Here is a 19,267-nt window from a genome sequence, read left to right as displayed (position 1 = left end):
AATACAACTTAAATAAGGCAGCACCCTTCCCTCTGGAAAACTTCTTTGGGGAATTTCTGTTTTGAGCTGTCTGTTTGCTGTATTACCTTATACCAACACCCTTACTTCCTCAGACTTGGTTTGCACTTAGGTTCAAAGGGGATATTAATATCTATTCATTCATTTATATTTTATTCATTAATTTATTCAATAGGTTTTTTTATAAAATTTCATTTAAATACCTGACATCATATGGGGATAGATGAACAGATCTCACTCTCAGTTTATAAAGAATTCATTGTAATTCATTGGTAAGGACAGACCAAAGGCTGGAATAGTACAATGTCCTATGAAAACAGGGTACTCAAAGTCTAAGTCACCATTCTGTAGGTCAAAATACAAAAGAGTCTTAACCAGATGCACGAGTAGGAAACTGCTTTCTTGAAGAGAGAATTTATAGACTAGGGGCTGGACAAAGAGTGAGAGGTAGTCAGACCTACTGGAGAAGAAAATGCTTTCCAGACATTGGGAATAGCAGGGCAAAGACCGAGGTCCTGAGGCCTCTGAAGGGCATTTAGGCAGCAAAGTTCAGCATACACATGATGCATCCTAACCTCTAGGAGAGTAAATAATTCATGGGGAAGCACTTTGAAAAGTAGAATAAGCTATGTAAATGCAAGGGATTATTGTCTCAAATTCTAGTGAATAAGAGTAAAAAAGCATTAAAAGTCTATTTAATTTCAAACACATTATTTTTTTCACTAAGCCATAGGCAAAACATCTAGTTAAGTTTAAATGCTTTTTATTTCTTCTAAATTTACCCTTTTAGGAGTTCGCGTCGTGGCGCAGTGGTTAACGAATCCGACTTAGGAGCCATGAGGTTGCGGGTTCGGTCCCTGCCCTTGCTCAGTGGATTAATGATCCAGCGTTGCCGTGAGCTGTGGTGTAGGTTGCAGACACAGCTCGGATCCCGTGTTGCTGTGGCTCTGGCATAGGCTAGTGGCTACAGCTCCAATTGACCCCTAGCCTGGGAACCTCCATATGCTGCGGGAGCGGCCCGAGAAATAGCAAAAAGACAAAAAATAAATAAATAAATAAATAAATTTACCCTTTTATTTTGCACTGTGATATTTTGGTACCACTCTAGATGGAAAAAAAAAAAAAAAGATTTTATATACTACTTTTCCCCATAGGGATTTTCTGAAATTTAGTTACATTTGTATTTGCCCCAATTATCTAGTAAAAAGAAATGTTATGAGTACTATACACATTTATTCAGGGCAAGGTTGTCATAACTGCATAAGTAACAATCAGAAATTCATACATGATAGAATATCTCACTGATATATAATTTACAAAAGATCCGAGAGGAGAGTGAGGAATTTGACTATCTCCTGAGAGGAAAGTCAGCTATCGAAGATTTCCAGTTCCACAACTGGGGAAAGCGCCTCCTAAAGATGAGGTACTGCTCAGGTGGAGACAGAGCATGGGTTCTGAGAACCAGTCCATTAGTCAACTGCATTAGTGCCCCCGGTGACCTTCAAATTTAACCTCTTTCCATTTGAGTCAATTCTGTTTTGAGTCCGGATTCCTAGTGTAAGATCCAGAAATTTGGAGTTTCAAACTAGGTAGGGGAAAACATTGACAAAACCTGCAACATTTTTTATTCTTCCAAATATAAAATACACTTGACTTTTGGACAGCTTACCCTCTGAGCCTACAATTCTCTGCTGCCCATTGGCAGAAATGAACCATCCTGCACTTGTGGAAACAGAGGTTCTGGATTCTAATGATGCTCCCCTCTAAAGAATGCAAAGTCTGAAATGATTCAATAGTGACATTTGAACCAGTCATAAGCCCGTGTAAGGTGAGGGGTGCATCTGAGGAAAGCTCTGTAGGTGTCTGGGAGAGAACCTTCCCCTGGTTTCTCTTGCCGAGGCTAAGGGCTTAGGAATATTCTCAACTATAGACTATTTATTGTTTGTTATCTAGGTTGAGGCCTCAGTTTTCAAGTGGTTTAGTCCTAATGGGCTTGCATCATTTCCTGAAATATGCAGAGATTTGTTGTTTGAGGAGGAATTTATTGGTTAAGAAAAAGAACACAGCTTACTACACGTTTGAAACGTAGACTCCGTAACCAAGAGGAGAATGGCATATTTTAGAAAGCCATCAATAGCAACTTTAGGAAATATCTATCGAATATTATAAGTTCTATTACTAAACAAAAAAGCAACAAATAATGAAGGTATTCTAACAATTAAAAAGACATACTTTCGTCTTTTTTTTTTTTTTTTTTGTCCTTTTTAGGGCCGCACCCGTGGCATATGGAGGCTCCCAGGCTAGGAGTCGAATCGGATCTGTGGCCTCCAGCCTACGCCAGAGCCACAGCAACGCCAGATCCAAGCTGCATCTGTGACCTACACCACAGCTCAAGGCAACACTGGATCCTTAACCCACTGAGCGAGGCCAGGGATCAAACCCACAACCTCATGGTTCCTAGTTGGATTCATTTCCACTGCACCACAATGGGAACTCCACTTTTATCATTGAGTTAAAAACAACATGAATGTTGGAAAGCTAACACAGCTTGTTAAAGTATAGTGTATATAAAAAAGGCAGGGAAAGTTTATCATCTGAAAGCATGAGGTCCTGAATTTGAAATAGAATCAGAATTTTGGTTCAGTATGGTGAAGACAGCAGGCATGACCTTTCCATGATTCCAAGGCTGTGGTTCTTTGGATACTGAAAGTATAATATTTATGGTATGGAGGTTTGGAGAGTTTTCCAGTGTAATTGACCTACTCTTTAAATGTATAACTGGAAATAATTACTGCTGCATCGGGTAATAGGAATAGAGGTAGCTAAGCCTTTGATGTGAGGATATTTGTTTATCTTACTAGGACTTTTACTAAGATGTGGCTGTTGCCAGAAGCTTTAAATTTCTCTAGAGCTGTTGTTTGTCTCCCAGTTGATGCTGGGCTTCCCCAGGAACTCTTCAGATAGTGTGCATCTTGCATCCCTGTCCCCTGTAATCAACTACTCTTATACTGGAGCCCTGTTGGGTGGTAGTAACATGAGAGGAAGGGCAAGCTCTCAATAATTTTATAATGAAATCTCAGTCTTTTGGTGAGTGTTTCCTTGTGCTCTGACATTCTCTCATAGCAGGAGAAGGTAGCAGGCTTTTCAAATCATTACTCTTCCCCTCCTGTGCCAGAGCATTATATGAGAGGATGCCTTTTCAGGATCTTCAGTATAGAAACCTGGTGGAGTTGTTGAATGTAAACCCCATAGAAGTTGGGAGCCACCTCTAAGACTGTGGCCTTTTGGGGTTTCCCATGTTTCCCTTGCTAGTCTACATTCAGTCTAGCAACTCATCGAAATTACCATTTGTGGATTTCTATCAGTCTATTTTTTTTTTTCTTTCTGAAAGCCTTTACTTTTGAGACATGACAGAAAAATCTTGCAGATACACATGTAAAAGTAATAATACATGATCACAGATGAAAGTGAAGACAGTCTAAGCAGAAAGCTTCTACTCCTGTCAGCATTAGCTGAAGCTGACGTCCTGGGTATGACATGCCGCAGGGCTGAAAGGAATGGTCATTAGTCTTCCTCTCCTGCTCCTTCAGTGGAACTCACACCCACCTCCTTATAATCCTCCTCATGGGCCCCAGAAGTCTCTCCTTCCTCCACGCCCTCACCCACATACCAGTGAACAGAGGCAGGCTTGGCATATATCAGGTCAAAGTTGTGGTCCAAACAGGTCCACAGCTCAGCAATGCAACCAGCACCTGCAACTTCATAATCAGTAAATCAGTAAACCAATCTCAGCTGTGCCCACTTTGATTCTCTTCTCTTAGTTACTTCTTAACAGTGATGTGACTTGCAACCTCAATTCTCTGAAGTGCTCAAGAAAAGTTGGTAATTTTCCATTTGTTCTATTTTTTAGTACTTGTATTTAATAGATACTTCCATAATGACATTTTGTGTGTGTGTTTAATGGCTAACAGTATATCTTTGTGTCCTCAAATGTCTTTTCAGTTTCTTTGCTAATTTCTTGGGTTATGTTATGAGCCAAATTGAGCTCTCTTACCCCAAATGCATAAAGTCGAGTCTTAATCCCTAGTGTTATAGGATGTGACTACATTTGTTGTTTGGGCCTTTTAAAACTGTTAATTAAGTTTAAATAAAGTTAAGAGAATCATCGCTAACCTGATATGACTGATATTCTCATAATAATAGGTTAGGACACAAATGCAGACATAGTGATAACCACATGACAACAGAGTGAGAAGGCAGTTACCTGCAATAAGAAGAAACCTAAACCTGTAGACACCTTGATTTTGTACTTTGAGCCTCCAGAACGGTGAGATGATTAATTTCTATTGTGTAAGCCAGCCAGCTTGTGGTATTTTTTCTGGAAGTCCTAGCAAACTAATACAGGTCACTTGTTATTGCTTGGTTGAATAAGGACCCTCCAAAATGAATGTCCTCGCAGAACCTCAGCCAGACTGTGACTTTTTTTGGAAATAAGGTCTTTTGCAGATGTAGTTGGTTTAGGCTCTCAAGATGAAATCATCCTGGATTTAAACATGGCCTTAAGTCCAATGACTGGTGTCTTTATAATGAGGCAAAGAAAGTGCACACAGGGCAGAAGGCTCCATGAAGATGGAGGCAGAATTAGCATGATGGGAAGTGTTGTCAACAACTGCCAGAGTCTAAGAAAGAGGCATGAGACAGTTTTTCTTTCAGGGCCTTCGGAAGGAACCAACCCTGGTGACATCTTAATTTCAAATTTCTACCTCTTCTAGTTGAGAGGTAAATGCCTCTTGCTTTAAGCTACCAGTTGGTGGGAATTTATTACGGCAACCCTATAAAACTAATACATTTGTCTTACTGAATTTTTAAAATTTCTTATGTGGAATTCTACTCATATCCCAAATCACATGGAAAAGTTGATTTAAGTGGGCACTGATAGATAATTCCCTCTGGGACAGGCAATAAATATTTGGTGATAATAAGTGTAACCTGCCACACTCAGTTTTATGTTTTATGTACATCAGTTATATGCATTAATTATAAGTATTTAATTATAAACCCTAGTACTTCTATACTAATATGTTATGGATATCTCAGACACAGAGAAACATCTCACAGATAAGGCTGGATTATATATTTAATGATATTTATTAATATTAGAAAATCCATATAGTTCTCACTCTGTGATTAGATATGTTATACAAGTTATTATACTTTATTAAAGTTTTGATATGTTTGTGATATTACATTTAAAGTTCTAATACCCAAGTGTTTTGCTTTATTCATATCTGGTTTTACTGGTGATCATAAATGGAAAGATAAATTACAAGTTACACGTACCCCGGTGGAAGGACGGTATCATTTGCTGTGCTTTCTACGTCTTGGGTTTTCTGCTGCAGTCTTACTCTCTGTTATACAAAAGTTTTCTCAAAACTATTGACTTTCATCTTTACCACAGTTACCAAAACCAACTGTGGAAGATTTATTTGGAAGATTTTTCCATAGTATAGCACATTTGTTTCCAAGTTTCCTGCATCCTCCCCACCACTATAGGACATACCTATTAATTCGTATTTTTGAACTTAAACATAACTTTTAAGTATGGAATTGCCTGCAATGGAAACATTTTCAAATATACATTTTAAAACATGATTTCTAGGAGTACTCTAGTGGTTAAAAATCCAATGTTGTCACTGTTATGGCATGGGTTCAATCTCTGGCCCAGGAACTTCCACATGCCACAGCCATGGCCAAAAAAAAAAAAAAAAAAAAAGCTTTCTACATAACATAAATTTATTTAGAAAAGCATTACTTTATCTTATTATTTATTTTTAAAAATCCCTTTCTTTGAAGAGAAAGGTTGATATCTCTTTTCTCTTTCATAGTCTCTGTTGCATACTTCTGATTTGCTACTTGTCACCACATACAATGTTAGCAAATGCAGAATGGCCCTGCAATGCCAAGTCATCTAAAGTTCTATGTGAACAGTTGACCAGTATTCCTACGTAAGATAAAAACTTTCCTGGTAAACTTTTCATCTCATTACAAAGCAGTATAAACAAGGTAATAATTATTGTTCATTTTTAATTAACCATATTAATATCCTAAATACTTCTTTTTTTTTTTTTTTTTTTTTTTTGTCTTTTTAGAGCCACACCCACAGCATATGGATGTTCCCATGTTAGGAGCTGGAGCCATAGCCATCAGCCTATGCCACAGCTACGCCAGGTCAGATCTGAGCTATGTATGTGACCTATACCACAGCTCACAGCAATATCAGATCCTTAACCCACTGAGTGAGGTCAGAGATTGAACCTGCGTCCTCATGGATGCTAGTCAGATTCATTTCCTCTGAGCCACAATGGGAACTCCCATCCTAAAAACTTCTGATTTAAAATTATGTGTTGGCATTTGATTACCTATAAATTATAAATTGGAATATATTTTATATATTCAAAAATTTTATTTCCTAACCAAATCAGATAAATCAAAATTTCATATTTTCTTTTTACTCAAACATTTTCTTGGAAAATTTTTTATCAAACTTGATTAAATTGTTCTTGTTTTGAAGTTCCCACTGTGGCACAGAAGCTCAAGAACCTAGTGTTGTTTATGTGGAAGTACAGGTTTGATCCCCAGCACATGGCAGTAGGTTAATTACCTGGCACTTCCCCAGCTGTGGCGTATGTCACAGCTGTGGCTCAGATTCAGTCCCTGGCTGGGGAACATCTATATGCTGCAGGTATGTCCATTAAAAAAAAAAAATTGTTCCTGATTTAACCTCACATTTTAACATTTCTAGTGAATAATTTTAGTAAGTCTTCTTGTCAGAAGCATGATTTTATTTTTATTCATTTGTACTTCTATGAAATATGTTTTATAAAAATTCTTTTAAGGCAATCTTCTGTGATGTTCAGCTTCATTAAAATGATGACATGATATGTAAGTGTCCATAATCTGGAGCACATTGCAGTGGGTACAGGTGAGTGACAATACAGTTGTCCCTGTGCTGCACCCAGGCCTCCCATGGGATATGAGGTGATTTCTCTAAGACAGGTGGGCCATCTCTCACACAGACTGAAAAGCTTATTTTCAGATTAAACACATTGTCAAAACAATTCTTGGTATTTTTCCTTACACCAACTATCCAGTTTCACACCTTGACAATGTTTTGTTTTATTTTATTTTTATTTTTACAACAGCGCCAGCGGCCAATGAAAACTCCCAGGCTAGGGGTCATATCAGAGCTGCAGCTGCCGGCCTACACCACAGCCACAGCAATGCCAGATTTGAGCTGCATCTCTGACTTATATCACAGGTCATGGCAACGCTGGATCCTTAACCCAGTGAGCAAGGCCAGGGATCAGATCCTCATCCTCATGTATACCAGTCAGGTTCTTAACCCAGTGAGCCACAACAGGAACTCCATCTTGACAACGTTTTATAGCACAACTTTGGACACTATAATGCTTAGTGGAAGTTTCAAATTGCCTTCTTTACCACATCTTCTCTTATAAAACTGATTCTATCCTGCTTCTGCTTCTTTCCTTATCCCTCATTCTGGTCAATGCTACAGGAAAAAAAAAATTACACACACACACACGGAAAGAGACATGGTTGAAGAAACAAAAGTCCCTCTTTAGTTTGTATTTTAGATCATCTTTGTAAGTGTTTTATATTCAGAATAATCTCCTAAGAAATTTACTTTTGGTTTTTACATTTTTAGAATGGTGTGTTCTAAAAGCTTTAAGATTTGTTTCTACTGTCTCTATAGATATGTCTATTCTGGGCATTTCATATAAATAGAATCATACAGTATGTGTTCTTTTGTAACTGATATCATTCATTTAGCATACTCTTTTCAAGGTTCTTCCATACCATAGGAGGTATTGATACTCTATTCCTTTTGATTGCTAAATACACTTCCATTTTGGAGAGGTTCATCAGCTGGTGGTCATTTGAGTTGCTTCCATTCTGGGCTGTTATGTAAAATGCTGCTGTAAACATTTGTGTGTAAATATTTGTGTGGACATATGTTTTCATTTCTGTTGAATATATACTTAGGAAAGAGACTGCTGGATCATAGAGAGCAACTCTTTATTTGACAGTTTGAAGAACTACCAGGCTGTTTTCCAAATTTCTGCAGGCTTTCCATATTCCTGCATGTGCACACCCGCACACGCCCACACACATACACACACACACAATGTATGATGGTTCCAATTTCCGTACATCCTCAACAACGCTTATTATTTTCTATCTTTTTTTCATTATACCCATGCTAGTGTTTGTAAAGTGAGATTTCATGGAATATTTGATTTGTACTTACTTAATAGCTTATAATTTTGAGCATCTTTCATAGCTTATTAGATATTTCTGTATCTTCTTTGAATAACTATTCATATCTTTTGCCTATTTTTATGGATTTTATCTTTTCATTATTGCATTATAGATGTTTTTTATGTATTCTTAGTAAGTCCCCTTATCAAATACTTGGTTTGTAAATGTTTCCACTTTCTGTGGGTTTTCTTTTTACTTTCATCTTTCATGTCCCTTTCACTTTTTACCTGCTTGTGTATCTGCAAGTACAATGTTTTTAATTTTTGTGAAACTCCTTTATCAATGATTTTATTTAGTTGTGTTTTAGTGTCATATCTAAGAAACTATTGACTAATATGTTCATAAAGTTTACTTCTGTATTTTTCTTTTATGTGCACTATAGTTTTAGCTCTTATATCTAGATCTAAAAATTTATTTGCAGTTAATTTTTGGTATGTTAAAACAGGGTCAAATTATTTCTTTTGCCTATAGGTAACTTAGTTGCCCTTGCACCATTTGTTGAAAAAAAAAAAAAAGCTATTCTTTGCTTTGATGAATTATCCTCACAGTGCTTAAAAAAAAAAAATCAATTGACTGTAAAATAAGTGTTTACTTTTGGACTCTCAATTTTTGCTCATTGATGTATATATCTACCTATATGCTAGTATCATACTTAGGTGATTTCTCTACTTTTGCAGTACATTTTGATCTCAGGGAACATAAGCCTCCAGTTTGCCCCTCTCTTTCATGATTATTTTGGCTATCTGATGTCTCTTGCATTTCTATGTAAATTTGAGAATCAACCTGTCAATTTATGCAAAAAAGAAACCTGGAAACTTAATAGGAATTTTTTTAAATCTGTAGATCAATTTTGGAATATGCCATCCTAATAATATTGTCTTATTTTCCATGAATAGGAATTTTTTCCCATTTTTGTCATAAACATTTTGTAGTTTTCAGACTATGAGTTGTGAACTTCTTTTATTAAATTTTTCCCTAACTCTTTTGGTTTTAATCTCGATAGTATTCAGATAAATCTAGACATTGAGTTTTAATATAAAATTCATATTATGGACTTGAAACCATAACATAAATGTACACACAGTAAACTCTAAGGTATCTCATATTTTTACATTTCTTAGTAAGCTACATGAATAATTTGAATGAAGAATGAATTGGAATTTAAATGACTCTATTTTGGGAGCTGAATATAGGCTAAGCATAGCAGCAATTGATACTTAGCTTTAAGCAATTTAAAGATGGAAGTAAGTGATTTGTAATTTAATTATTCAATTAATGGAATTATTCAACTAGAGGAATGTAAATATAGCTGTTACTTTTCACAGTAGCATTTTGGATGGCAAAAGATGATAGTTAATTTGAGCAAGATACTCAGAAGAAAAATGAGTCAAATGGGAATTAGTTTTGTGTTCTTTCCTGTGGCAGGCATAAAAAAATGCCTCCTCCAAAGTCTATTAATTTCCAAATCTCTGGATCAAGTGAATATTGTGTTCAATGTAAATGAATACATATTACCTTATATGGCAAAATGTGATAGTTAAGGATTTTATGAGGAGGAAATTATTCAGGTGGTCCTTACATCCAGTGACAAATGTCCTTATAAAAGACAGAAGAGGATAAGACACAGAAATTTCACCTTGATTTTAGATTTTAGCATCCCAAACTAGAAAAAAATGAATATCTTTTGCTTTAGGCCATTAAGCTTGTAAGAATTTGTCACAGCAGTTCTAGGAACTGAATGTATATATTCTCAGAAATATTTAAGTTCTAAGATTTCTGTTTTCAGGTTTATTTTAAATTTTTAAAAATATCTATTTGCAGTGTGTAAACTATTAGTTATACACTACTAAAGATATTTCATATTTTAAATTGCAGTATGAATATTTAATATAAATTTGATCTCTTAAGGGAAAGCTTCTGCCTTTAAAAATATGGTTAAATTAAAAATTTGAAAAGGCATTGATACATATAGATGCAAGTTTTAGTATGACTTTGTAAAATTTACAGCATTAAAAATAATTGAATAGTAACAAAGATTGTGAATCAGTTAACCATTCTGCTGGTAATTATGTGTATTTGCAAAATAACAGTTAATATTTATCTAGAAACAGGTATCAACATCTGTAAAAATATAGTTATCTTAATATACTCAGCATAACTGCTACCTTATTGGCCAAGTCCATCTTCAAGTTTCAGATTATCATAATATGACCTCCACTGAAAAGAAGATTTAGAGAATATTGCCTAGAATTCTATGTCATGTGTATCTTGGTATAATTTTTTTTCATAAATAAAATCCCAATACAAATTTTAAAGTAATCTTAATAGAACAACAGAATAATAAAGTTACATTATCTTTTAGTATTTTATGTTTAAGTGACTAAGTTCAAAATTGCCTTAATATTTTTTGATTTAGATAATAAAACAAAATTAACAGGTGACATCTTATTTTTGCCAAGTTAAAATGCCATGTAGACATACTCAGGGCCTCACTAAAAAATTGAATTCAGATTACATGAAAAAGAATTGTAATTTTAAAAAGTATCTTTCTGACTAGATTTGATTATTTTTTTCTATAATAAGTATTTAGACTGGTATAAATATACTAAACTCCAAGAAAACAAACTTGAAATAGGCAGAAGAAATAGCAGAAACAAAGTTAGGATATAATAAAGCTGAAAGTAAAGAAGAGAAGTAGATGGTTCAATGTAATTGTATTTTAAAGTATTCATTAGAGAGAGGATGAAGGCAAGGCTGAAAAAACAAGTTGAGGCCAAGCTTTAAAGTCTTCAGAAAGTCATGGTAATAAACAAGGCAGAAAAGATATGAAAATCCCAGTAAAAGAGGAAGCATGTGGAATAACTTGGTAAAGACTTTAAAGAGGAGTTCCTTCACCAAAGTGATACTGGCAAAAAGGACCAAAGTCAACTTTTTTCCAAACTCTGGATACCAACTGAGTGTTTGGGACAATCCAAGGTCATTTATTCAAGAGAAATGAATGAATTGTAAGAACAGTGATTTTGTGGAGTTTCCACTTGCTCTATTTCTCTCATCTTCTCCCCAGTTCCATGGTAGTTTTGAAACTAGTAGCCTGGCAGCCACTGAAGAGGGGAGAAGAGGTTTGATAATCCCTAAAAAGTCCTGTTTCATAGAATTTTAACTTTATTATTTAGTGACTCTGTGGACAAGCCCTATTCACAGGGCTTGTCTTTAATTGCCCTGATAAGATTTTGCCCAGTGGGGAAGTTCTAGTCTTAGGAATTTTATCAAATGGTAATACTAGCTGGGGTAAAAAGAAGCTGGCCAAAGATTTAAAAACAAAATCTTGGGGATTTGATGATGCTAAAAAATCTTGAAAAGGCACAACATATTCCTGGAAATCTAGAAACCATGAGCATGTATGTATGTGTGTATGATGAAAAACATGAGGCTTTAATCGCTCATATCGTTCTGACCTGGAATCACCATGTAGGCAAGAAATGAAGGCTAAGGCAAAATTGTGAACTGTAGACGTTTTGATGTCTTGCCCAATACAACAAGCCTAGCAGACTAATTAGTAAAATATATTAAACAATGTCTGTGTAATTATCACCTGACCACTACCCTCACAGAAAAGTATACTTGAGTGATCTCAAAAGACAATAAAGACTATCATAGGAAAGTCACTAAACAAACAAACAATGAAGAAAACAAAGCCCTAGCGAAGCAGGAGAGGATGTGGTATTCCAGCATCACCATACTATCTTATTTAAAATATCCTGTTTAAAAAAGCACTTGAGACATACGAAGAAACAAGAAGGTATTGTCCATTCAAAAGGAATAAATACTAAGTCTATAGAACCTGTCCCAGAGGACTCCCACATTTTGGATTAACTAGAGACTTTATTGTAGTTATTATAAATATATCCAAAGAACTAAGAAAATTATATTTAAAGAATAAACAGAAAGTATGGGAACAATATCTCACAAATAAAGAGTATCAGTATAGAGATAAAATTTACTCAAAAAAATATCTGGAGTTGAAAACTATGATAATTGAAATGATGGAAGCTGCCAAAAATAAAGAATTGGCAAACTTGGAGTCAGATCAATTGTGATATACAGTCTGAGGACAGAAAGAGAAAAGTATGAAAAAGGTTTTTTGAGGAAATAGAGAAACCAGAATCTTCAAAATTATTAATTGGATTGTAAAATGATATAACTACATTGGAAAAGTTTGACATTTCCTCAAAATGCTAAACATAATTTCACTAAATGACCCAGAAATTCTAGTCCTAGGTATAAATCCAAGGGGCACCAGAGCATGTGCTTACACAATGTTTACATGGATGTTCATAGCAGCACTATTCACAACGGTACAAAAGAAAATACAACCCAAATGTCCACCAGCTGATGAATGAATAAACAAAGTAGAATGGAACATTATGTAACGGTAAAAATAAAGTACTCGGGACTTACCGTTGTGGCTCAGTGGAAATGAAGCCGACTAGTACCCATGAGGACACAGGTTCGATCCCTGGCCCCATTCAGTGGATTAAAAGATCCATCCGGTGTTGCTGTGAGCTGTGGTGTGTTTTATAGACATGGCTCAGATCCTACATTGCTGTGGCTGTGGCCAGCAGCTGTAGCTCCAATTCGACCCCTAACCTCGGAACTTCTATATGCTGCAGGTGCGGCCCTAAAAAAAAGCGAAAAAAGAAAAAGAAGACGTATTAATATGTTACATCATAAATAAACTTTGGAGACATTATGCTAAATTAAAGAAGCCAATTACAAACGAACACTATTGTGTAATTCCATTTATATGAAATTTCCAGAATAGGGAAATACATAAACAAGGTAGATTCATGGTTGCTGGGAGTTCGGGAGATGAGGGAATGAGAATTGACTGCAAATGGATATGAGGTTTCTTTGTGTACTGTGTACTGTGGAATTAGGTGGTATGATGGCTGCACCTCTCTGTGGCTCTACGAAAAACACTAAATTACACATTTTAAAGGGAGAACTTTATGCTTTGTGAATTTATCTCAATAAAATTGTAATTTAAAAAATCCTATTGATCACAGATCATTTTGTCAAAAGCTGTGCAGTAGTTTTCAGTTTATTACTTTGTGTTGGTTAATAGTATTTAGATATAATAATATATTACAATATATTAATATATAATAATATATTATATTTTATGTATGTATATAATAAGACAAAATTTAGTATAAGAAGAAAATGAGTAATGTTAGATCTTGGTATTTGTTCCTTCCATGTAATAGGCTTTAAAAAAACATTTGCATGCTTTGCATAGTTATAGGCTATATATATACATATATACATATTTATAAGTACATATCCATATTTTTTAGAAAACTGAAAGAAAGCAGACCTCTAAAAAATTACCTTGTCTCCTCTGTCTCTCTAGATAGATATTTTATGTCTGTGCATTTGTACACACGAGAAATAATAAATGTACAGCAATAAAATGGTGAGTGAATTATTTTATGCAAAAATATAGATATTACAATTAAGGGTAAAATAAGTTGTACATAGAGTATATACAGCATTATTCAATTTATATACAGTAAAAAGCAGAGATAACTATTCTATGCATTGAAGGTAGGATAACAGTCCCCTTGTAGGGACTGGAAGGCCTGGAAACTGGGACTCCTGTGGAACCAGTAATATCTTCCTTCTTTAATCTGGATGTTGGTTTTACACTTGTGACAGTTCATGAAAATTCATTGAGATGTTCGTTTATGGACATGCATCCTTTTGTGTATGTACATTATTTTTCAAAGGAAAGTATTAAAAGATGGAGTTCCTGTGGTGGCACAATGGAAATGAATTGGACTAGGAACCATGAGGTTGCAGGTTCGATCCCTGGCCTTGCTCAGTGGGTTAAGGATCCAGCTGTGGCATAGGTTGCGGATGTGGCTAGGATCTAGCATTGCTGTAGCTGTGGTGTAGGCCGGCAGTTGTAGCTCCCGTTAGACTCCTAGCCTGGGAACCTCCACATGCCATGAGTGCAGCCCTGAAAAGACCAAAAAAAAAAAAAAGAATAATTATATGTTGCCACATAATTTATTCAGCGTTCATACTATAAAATTAAGTAGAAAATTGAGAGGAGTTCCTGTTGTGGCTCAGCTGGTTAAGAACCCAACATAGTATCTATGAGGATAAAGGGAGATACCTGGCCTCTCTTAGTGGGTTAAGGATCTGGCGTTGCCGTGAGCTGTGGTGTGGGTCGCAGGCGCAGCTCAAATCTGGTGTTGCTGTGGCTGTGGTGTAGGCCAGCAGCTGTAGCTCCCTTCCACCCCTAGCTTGGGAAACTTCCATGTGCTGCAGGTGTGGCCCTAAAAGGAAAAAAAAAATTAAGATACCAAAGAATGGCAAACTGCTCTATATCACTTAAGTAAGCTAGGCAGGTATGAAGTTATTGACTCTATAAACTTATTTAAATAATATGCAATGATTGAATCAAAACACTAAAGATAATAATGATTACAGCCTGTCTTCTCTTGTTGACTGTTATGACAGTATCGATGTAGAATATGGAATTGAGTGGGTGGGCAGGAAAACCTTCTGACTTTTTTGTACAAGTTTTTCTTCAGCAGTGAACTTTAATATACTTTTTGTGACAGGCTTGTTAGTTATCACATCAGTAATTTAATAATACCTTCAGTTCAGAGGCAGATGTTTATATATACTGATGCTTTCTTTAGTGTATAAGCATATTCAATTTTTCTGACTCTTGGACTTCTAGGAATATTTTATTTTTCAACAACAACTCCAGAATTCTAAACATGTCTAGGGTTATCAAAATCTTTCTATTTTGGCGGGGGAAAGACTAGGGCATGTTTGGCTAAATAATTCTGGAAAGAACATAATAAATATGAGTGGATGCCCCTGATAGATTGATAACATACAGGAGGCTTTGGTACATTATATTAAAGACAGAATATTATAAACTTAAGGCCAATTTGGATTTTATTTTCTCGTAGTCACGCTATAGCCCCACAATAGCTCTGATATTATGCTACTGTGAGGCTGCATCAGTCGACAGCTTAGGTCTTCAAAATGCATATATATGGAAAGGGACACTTTAACACTGTTCACATATTTACAGATAACTACAGTATCACCAGAGTATTCTATTTCCAAGGTAAAGAGTATTCTGTTTGCCACATGCTACCCTTTCCTCAAAGAAGAATGAGGTGTTTTCTAAAACCACTCTGTAAATACAGTGCTAGATTTTAAACCTCAGAGCTGCAAATGTTATTTAATTTAGACTGGTAATAAAGAAAAGGCATATAAAAATTTCAGACAGCATACACAATGTGAAAGTCCCTTTCTAGTAAAAGACCATCACCAGAGGTCATTGTAATTCTCTTTTATGTGCAAAAACTGTCTTTCAGACGAAGACTTTGTGGTGTTGGGAACAGGTTACCAAGTTAACTCAATTGAAGATACTTGAGAATGCAGAGCAGATTATTAGTTCCTGAACCAATTTGAACTTGATCGTATTTTTTCCAAGATGGTAGCTAGCTACAATTTAGTAGATAATGTTCTTATTCCCGTCTGTAACTCCATGTCAACATGTAAGAAGCACACATCAGACGATGTGTTTGCATCTGTCTGGGATTGACTAGGGTGAGTTCTAGTTCATTTCCTTTTCAGGCCATCCCAAGCCTATTTGTATGAGTGAAATGACTGAAGCAGTACCTATAGGTCAAGCATTTGTCTTCATCTTTCTCGTAGATTCATGGCCTACCACCATGCCTATCTCTAAGCAGATGTTCATGTTGATGAATTAATATTGATTGAATACTCTAATAACTTTCTTGTTGCTATTACTGAAGTATTTATTTTATTACTAATATTTTGTACAACCTTAACATAAAATGCGCTATTTCCCCTTTACATATTTAAAATGAGAGAACTTAGGATTCCTGTCATGGCTCAGTGGAAATGAATCTGACTAGCATCCATGAGAACACAGGTTTGATCCCGGGACTCTCTAGCTGGGTTAAGGATCCGGGTTGCCATGAGCTGTGGTGTAGGTCGCAGATAGGGCTTGGATCCTGCATTGCTGTGTCTGTGGCATAGGCCAGCAGCTATAATAATTATTATTATAATCATTAAATTAAATAATAATTATTGTGTATCTCTTATGGGCCAAGAGCTATGCTAGAATCTTTACAGATATGATTTTTATTTCTTGAGACTACCCTGCGAGGGTGAGATTATTAATTTCCATTTTACAGAATGCGTCCCTTAGATCAGAGATAAAAAGTGATGAACATTTATGCTCTACATAGACATGGGAGAGGGGAGAGTGATCAGTCATCTGAGTTCACGTGTGGCCTTTAGCAGTTTAGCTTCAAAAAGTAATGCATCCAGGGAATTTCCATGGTCCCAGAGGAAACAGGACAGATGGTCATCTAGATGAGTGCATGGCCACTAAGCTGAAATAAAGGCAACAAAGGCAGAAAATCTTGAGAAAGCATAATTTGAGGAGTAGAATTCTAAAACATTTGAATATCCTCCTTTTTTCTGGAACCAATCAGAAGAGTAAGATAGGGTTCTGAAACACTCTGCTGTCAAGGTGGAATCAGTTAAGGCAGATTCATAATTGTAGCCCACCAAATCACTTCCATTGATGAAAGTGTTTTCTGCCTAGAAAAACCAATGTTCTGATACAATAAATATGAAAATATTGGGAGTTAAGTAAATCTTTAAGCTAGGTTCTGTGCACTCAGTTGTTAAAGGACAAAATAGTTCTGACATGGAGCACTTTGAGGTTTTGCAAATATGATTATCTCTACATGGTTGTCACCAATTGAGTTTCACTCAATTTTTTTTTCTTTTAAGATGAGATCCACAAAATATTTTTTCAGTGCTAATTTTACATACATTTTTGAATTTTCTATTTATGGACAGAGGGACAGAGAACATTAAATGGCTAAGAAACAAGTGTTTTCTGACCTTTGCAAGATAACACTATATCAGAAATACAGTCCATATCACAAGCACCATATGCCTCAATTTTTGTCAGTAACCTAAGAAATATAAAATGCTTTTCATTATCAAGTCTCTTCCAACTTGAGAAAAAAATTCATCTGAGATCTTTTCCTTTGTTTATAAAAGGTCATTTCCAATCTACCAGTTGCAACATCAAAAATGATTTTAGACTAATGATCACGAGTTTCTGTGGTGGCTCAGTGGTAACGAACCCAACTAGTATTCATGAGGATGTAGGTTCATTCCCTGGCCCCGCTCAGTGGGTAAAAGGATGTGGCATTGATGTGAGCTGTGGTGTAGGTCACAAAAATGGCACGGATCCTGCGATGCTGTGGCCGTGGTGTAGGCTGGCAGCTGTAGCTCCAATTCGACCCCTGGCCTAGGAACTTTGATTTGCTGCAGGTGTGGCCCTAAAAAAGAAAAAAAAAAAAAAATGAATTTCCAGGGTAATAGGTGAAATACTAAAAACACATTTGTTTATAGAAATTGTCTTGAAGTGAATGTTACTATAATTAACCATACTGTTTGATTTCTGTGTTTTTGTGTTCCTAAATCCATTTGTTTTCATTATTTTGATTTAGATTTATCTGAGCAAAATTGCTCCTTTAGTTATTGTTCTTACCAAGTAATTTTTCCCATTCTATTTAACATTTTATTTATTTATTTATGTCTTTCAAAATAAAATAAAAGGCTACACCATGGCCATAGCAACACCAGATCCGAGCCTCGTCTGTAACCTACACCACAGCCCATGGCAATGCCAGATCCTTAACTCACTGAGTGAGGCCAGGGATCAAACCTGCATTCTCATGGATGCTAGTCAGATTCTTTTCTGCTGAGCCATGGTGGGAACTCCAGCATTCTTTTTTAAAGTTTCTCAGCAATGTATTAATGTTTCACTCACATCAACCACTGCATCCTGCTCCCCAGGAACAGGCTAGAATGTGTAATGAATACATTAAATCTGTTTTGTTTTTTTTTTTTCAGTCTTTGACCAGAATTGAATATAGTAAATTCCTTGGTCTGCAACTTTAAAAATGTTCATCATTCTTTTTTAAGTACCTTCTATTCTTAATGCACTATTGTAAAATCAAAGAACTGAGGTTCTAGGGGGAATAAGAAGAAAAACAAAGCATCTATTAAGGTGACTTAGAGAAAGAAAAATGTGTTTGTAAATATAATACTGAGGCTAGAATAGGTAGTTTGGGGAAACATTTCCTGGTGTTCATTTATTTCTCTCTTTATCCATTTCATTGTGTTCTTGTTGTGGCTTAACTTTTCTCAAGTAATATATATGTATATTTTTTAATGGCCACACCCACAGCATATGGAAATTCCCAGGCCAGGGACTGAATCCTGTGATCTACACTGCAGCTGTGGCAACGACCAGATCTTTTAACTGACTCTGCCAAGCCAAGGATTGAACCCACACCTCTGCAGCAACTCGAGTGACTGCAGTTGGATTCTTAACCCACTGTGCCATAGTGGGAACACAAATAAATTTTTTTAATTTCTAAAATGTAATGCTCCAAACATTGATAGTTTTGGAGCATTACATTTTAGAAATTTAAAAAAATTTGCAAGAAAAAGGTAGTCTAAAATTTTTTAAAGTGTTTCCCACAAGGTCTAAATCATTTTCATGATAATACTAAAACTTATTTTACTTTTCACTGCATGATGTTTCCACTGACAGTGACCAAGCCACGGTGGGTAAAACCCTGGTGCCTTCGTGCTCTGGCTCCCATTACATGAGTGTTTATCATACTTGACACACACACCCAGTAAATAAAATAACTTTTTCACTTAAGAGTATTCTTGAAAAAAGTGTTGTTAAATCTCAATTCCTGAATATGTGAATTTATAAAATAGTCTGTGACACAAGAAAATTTTCTGCTGC

General features: G+C 35.7%; 1 long non-coding RNA gene across 1 annotated transcript in view; it reads left to right on the top strand.

Annotated features, from left to right (window-relative positions):
- The window catches only part of LOC110262010, a 30,694-nt gene extending 24,617 nt beyond the window's left edge, over nucleotides 1-6,077 (top strand). Inside the window, exons 2-3 of the long non-coding RNA XR_002346493.1 lie at nucleotides 4,222-4,345; nucleotides 5,904-6,077. This is a non-coding gene — a long non-coding RNA (uncharacterized LOC110262010). The remainder of the gene's footprint in view (nucleotides 1-4,221; nucleotides 4,346-5,903) is intronic.

Source organism: Sus scrofa, chromosome 8 (assembly GCF_000003025.6).
Source record: "Sus scrofa isolate TJ Tabasco breed Duroc chromosome 8, Sscrofa11.1, whole genome shotgun sequence".
Lineage (NCBI taxonomy): Eukaryota > Metazoa > Chordata > Mammalia > Artiodactyla > Suidae > Sus > Sus scrofa.
This window is presented reverse-complemented; position numbering and strand designations above follow the sequence as displayed.